We start from the raw sequence: 5410 nt of genomic DNA, 5'->3' as shown, positions 1-5410 counted from the left end.
AGTGTTTAGTATAATACTTTTTATTTTTAATCTTTTGCACTTTTTATTTGGTTTTGTATTAATGACGTTAATAACTAGTTACTTATGTTGAAGGTGATCTTTCCTTATCGTTTGTCCGTGGTGTCTTGGCATTATTTTACTGTCTATATAAAATAAAAGATTTTCACCATTCATATCTCCACGGTCTATATGGAGGTATGTTGGCTACCTGGTCGGGGGTTAAGGGAACGGTTTGGTAAGGGTCTTGCCCTTGTTCAGCGTTTAGAGGTCCTGCTTGGGACCTGGGTCAAATTTAGTAGGATCTCCTTCAATGCCCATAGGTATTGGATGGCGGGAATCCAAACTCTTTGACCCCCTCATAAGCTAACTACTATTAATACTATAACCCGGCTATTTAGGACTGTATCCCTGCTGACTCAGACTACTTAGCCGAGGGTAACGTCACCGCCAAAAGCGGGGCCTACCATAATTTGCATTAATAACTTAATTCATTATCTTTCAATAATCCAACCCTTTAGGATTGTATCCTTGCTGACTCAAACTACTGGGTTGAGGGTAACGTCACCTCCGAAAAAGGGGCCTACTACAATAACTAAGATAATCTCTTAAACAAGTGCAAAAGTGCGAAAATAATCAAAGGTTATACTAATACACGTGTCGGATCCAAGTGATTCATCTTGTCTATCTGTTTTTATTTTATTTTATTTTTCAGCATTTAGTTAGTTTTTATTTTTCTTAGTTTAAAACATTTTTCTAACCTTTTGATTTGATTAGACGTTGAGGATAAACCGGTATTAAAAGCTCTTGTGTCCTTGGACGACCTCGGTATCTTACCAACACTATACTACGTCCACGATGGGTGCACTTGCCCATATGTGTGTTTAGTGTTAGTAAATATCGTGTTTTATAAATTTAAAACTTGGCTAAAAGTGTAAAAAGGGCTTAAAAATATATCTAAAATTATATACACACTGACACGCATCAAGTTTTTGGCGCCGCTGCCGGGGACACAAGGATTTTAAGAAAGTTAGGAATCAACGGCCTAATCATCTTTTTATTTTTCTTTAATTTTTTAGGATTTTTTTTTAGATTTTTCAGCTTCTGCAGAGCTCAGCACGGGGCCGTGCCTGGTCGGACACGGGCCGTGCTCAGCAACATTACTGGCAGTTTTTGTTTTTCAAGTTAACAGAAGGCTGACCACGGGGCCGTGTCGGTGTAACACGGGGCCGTGTCCAACTTCCAGTAACTGGGATCTGAAAAACAACCACTGTAACTCCGACCACGGGGCCGTGTTCGCTGAACACGGGGCCGTGGTGAACCTTCTGACCAACGTTCTTTTCTGTTTTTATTGCAGGACTTGGAACCCGACCCAACCTCACGTAGTGTATGAGCTCCAGTTCCAATAAAGACATAAAGGAACCATTAGAAGAACCCGAACGCTTTCTCAGAAAAAGGTTAAAAGCCAAAAATCAAGAGAAGGTTTCGGGTGACCCACCCCCAATGGCGGACCAACGTACCCTCATGGATTACTTACGGCCCACCGTAGGTAATCTCGGCGCCGCTATCAATGCCCCGAATGTCGAAGCTAATAACTTCGAACTTCGACCGCACTTGATACAAATGCTCCAAAACTCCGCAACCTTTCACGGGCTCGCGGACGAGGATCCCCATCTACATATAACTAATTTCTTAGAAATATGTGATACGTTTCGGATCAATGGAGCATCAAACGACGCCATCCGCCTTCGTATGTTTCCATTCTCACTAAAAGACCGAGCCAAAGCTTGGCTCAACACCCTCCCAGCTGGATCGGTAAACACCTGGGATGAACTAGCCCAAAAATTTCTATATAAGTATTTCCCTCCTTCTAAAACTGCTAAATTAATGGCTGAAATTAACACATACTCACAAGAGGACGGGGAATCCTTATATGAAACTTGGGAAAGGTTCAAGGAGCTACTACGCAAGTGTCCCCATCATGGTCTCGCGATATGGCAACAAGTATCCACTTTCTACAATGGATTGTTGCCACATACTAGACAGACACTTGATTCTAGCTCCGGGGGACTTTTAGGTAATCGACGCCCACACGAAATATATAATCAGATTGAGGAAATTGCTCAAACCAATTTTCAGTGGCACACCCCCCGGGGAAATAAAACTATTGCCCCGGGCGCCCATAAGGTAGACGAAAACACCTCTTTACAAGCCCAAATCGAGGCCCTTTCTTCAAAAATAAAAAAATTAGAAATGACAAAAACAGTCTCGGTTATGGCTTGTGAGGGGTGTGGTGGGTCACATGAAAATTGGAGTTGCATGAAAGAAACGGACGATCAACAAGAAATGGTAAACTACATTGATAATAGACCTAGGCCGTCGGGTCCTCCAACGGGGACCTACAACCAAGGATGGCGAAACCACCCAAACCTTGGTTGGAGGGAACCCGGCAATAGTAGTAACCAACAACCACAACGAACAAACTTTCAGCAATCAAGAAATGAGTCACAAAATTTCACTCAACAACAAGGTGGGAGAGAAAGGCTCGAAGATACTATATCTCGCCTCGTCTCTGACACTGACAAGAAAAATTCGGAAAGATTCCTACAATTAGAATCAAACTTTAGGAATCAACAAGCTAGCATTCAAAACATAGAAAAACAAATAAATCAACTAGCTCAAAATTTTTCCGAAAGACCACAAGGCGCGTTACCCAGCAATACCGAAACCAACCCGAAGGCACAAGTTCACCTCATCACGCTACGAAACCGAACCGTAGGGCCTGCAGAAGTACCTCCAACCGTGGAAGAATCAACGGCAACACATCTGCAGGAGAAGGAACCTCCCCCATCAACAGAGCCTACCAAGGCTCCTCGAGTTCCGTACCCCGGTAGGTTAATTCGTCAAAAAACCAACGAGCAATTCGCAAAGTTCGAAAGTTTGCTAAAACAATTGCATGTCAATATTCCTTTTATCGAAGTCCTAACCCAAATGCCCAAATACTCTAAATTTATGAGGGACTTCCTCACACATAAAAAGAAAATTGAGAATTTGCAATTAGTTAATTTAGGCGAAGAATGCTCTGCCCTCGTACTCAATAAACTACCCCAAAAGAAGATCGATCCCGGAAGCTTCACGATTCCGTGCTCAATAGGGGAATCGCCCGTTCGCAATGCCTTGGCCGACTTAGGGGCAAGCATTAACCTCATGCCCTCTTCAATGTTTAAAAGGCTTGGCTTGGGAACCACAAGCCCCACAAAAATAAGCATACAACTCGCTGATCGATCGGTCAAGTTTCCGCAAGGTGTCATCGAGAATGTCTTGGTAAAGGTAAGCAGGTTTGTTTATCCTGTTGACTTTGTTATACTCGACATGGAGGAAGACAATGAGGTCCCCCTTATTTTGGGGAGGCCTTTCCTTGCCACCGCACAAGCAGTAGTAGACATGAATGAAGGGACACTAACATTGAGGTATGGGGACGACGAGGTAAAGTTCGGAGTTGGGAAAAGAATAGAGGATGACGACCCGGTCCACTACATGAAGGTTATCGACTCAAGCTTGGATGCCGCTCTCCGACGGTGTAACTTGGGAGGCAAGGCACCCCAATCAAATGACGTGTAACCGGGAATTGGGTCTAGCCAAGGACCCTTATAAACGTGGCGCACCACGGAGGCATTCCGCGGACCTATCCTTAGTTTAAATTTAATCTTTTAGTTTTTGCAGAATAAAACACACTCATGGTGGTAATGGATGAAAAAAGGGAACGAGAAAAAATGGAACCATGCAGAAGAACAGAACAAACCGACAAAAATCTCCAAAACAGAAGACTCCACACGGGCCGTGCCCAACCAACACGGCCCCGTGCGGAGCCCCCTGCAGGAAATCTCCCAGTTCAGGTAACTGGACACGGGCCGTGTTCAGCGAACACGCCCCCGTGTCCAGGCTTCTGTTTCAATTCTATAATTTTTGTTACTGGCACTTGACCACGGGGCCGTGCCCGGTCAACACGGGGCCGTGTCCAGAGCGCCAGTAACACAAATCTTTGTTTTTAAACACACTTTTACATATTCTAATCAACCAAAAACTCTATTTTTGGACACATTGAGGACAATGTGTAATTTAAGTATGGGGGGGATGCTAAAACCTTGGAAATTTTGCAAAATCCTAAAACAAGCCTTACACAAAACTCTATTGGAACCGCTAAACACCCCAAATTTTTTTCAAAAACTTTTTCATTTTTTTTATTTACTTGTCTTAGTTTAAGTTGGGAATAACAAGTTATAAAAGGGTTATATTTTTACAAACTTACAACCGATAGCGTCGTGATAAAAAGAACTAACATAAGAAAATTATGAAACGGTATAACAAGTCTAGCTAAAATTCGATTATATATGCTTGGTCACATTAAAAACCCATTCCCACAAAAAGTGAGTTTTGAGCCTATATTGAGCATAAAAATACACATATTTAGATTAAATGCTCATTTTTCGTTTCTTGTGTGAATAGCCGCTCGGTCTTTACAAATCTAGAACTTGCCACGACGATACATTCCCGGTCCTTACCAACTTAAACCCAAGTAAGTAAATGATGGAGGCATTAGGACTAACTATTTTTCTTTCAAAACCATTATTTTTCATTTTTTTCACCTACCCAAAATCCCCCTAGAAAACCCCTTTGAGCCTAAACCTTTCATTTCATTACCCCCAAAACAATTTTCTACCCACCAAAAACCTTTTTCATTTTTTTCACTTTTATTTTAGTAACAAACTCGGTTTTTCATAAACATACCTTTACGTGATCAAAAAAAAAAAAAAAAAAAAAAAAAATATGAAGTCAAAAACAAACATAAGCTACAAAAAGCTTGTTTGGAGAAATACTTCAAAAATAAATGTCACCAAAAATAAGGTATTTTACAAAAACCGACACTTGTTACGATTTTCGCCCTTTTTACTAACCACTAACCAACCACCCACCTTTAAACCCAAGCCTTCACCCCAAAAGACCTCTTGATATTTACAAAGGTAAAAGTTAAAAAGGAGGAGGATTGATCGCTTGGCAAGCATATGGAAAATGTAAATCCGTGCCGCTCTCGAGCGATTCACTTAAATATACACCTTCGGCCGAGTGATTGAGTGATCTCCCGTGAGGTATGTGAACTTGTATATAAATGGAATTTTAATAAGGCATGCTATGCCAAATTAAATAGTTTATCTTATGAAAAGTTCAAAATAAACCATGACGAATAAGATTGTAAATAAAATAAAAATAGAACCTATACAAACCTTGGATTCCCGACACTCTAGGACAAGTTAAAAAAAAAAAAAAAAAAAAAAAAAAAAAAAAAAAAAAAAACTTCTCTTCTACCTATTCCATTTGGGAGTGTAAGCCACATTAAAAGAGTTTTGCTTGAGGA

The 5410-nt window shown here is 41.0% G+C and overlaps 1 non-coding gene across 1 annotated transcript; it reads right to left on the bottom strand.

The window, feature by feature from the left end:
• Positions 1-1878: 1878 nt before the first annotated feature.
• Positions 1879-1985, bottom strand: LOC118487019. Its single transcript, XR_004880186.1, has one exon. It is a non-coding gene; the product is annotated as a small nucleolar RNA R71 (small nucleolar RNA).
• Positions 1986-5410: the final 3425 nt, after the last annotated feature.

The sequence above is a fragment of the Helianthus annuus genome, chromosome 14 (assembly GCF_002127325.2).
Source record: "Helianthus annuus cultivar XRQ/B chromosome 14, HanXRQr2.0-SUNRISE, whole genome shotgun sequence".
Taxonomy (NCBI): Eukaryota; Viridiplantae; Streptophyta; class Magnoliopsida; order Asterales; family Asteraceae; genus Helianthus; species Helianthus annuus.
The sequence above is the reverse complement of the archived record's forward strand: the minus strand, read 5'-3'. Positions and strand labels throughout refer to the sequence as shown.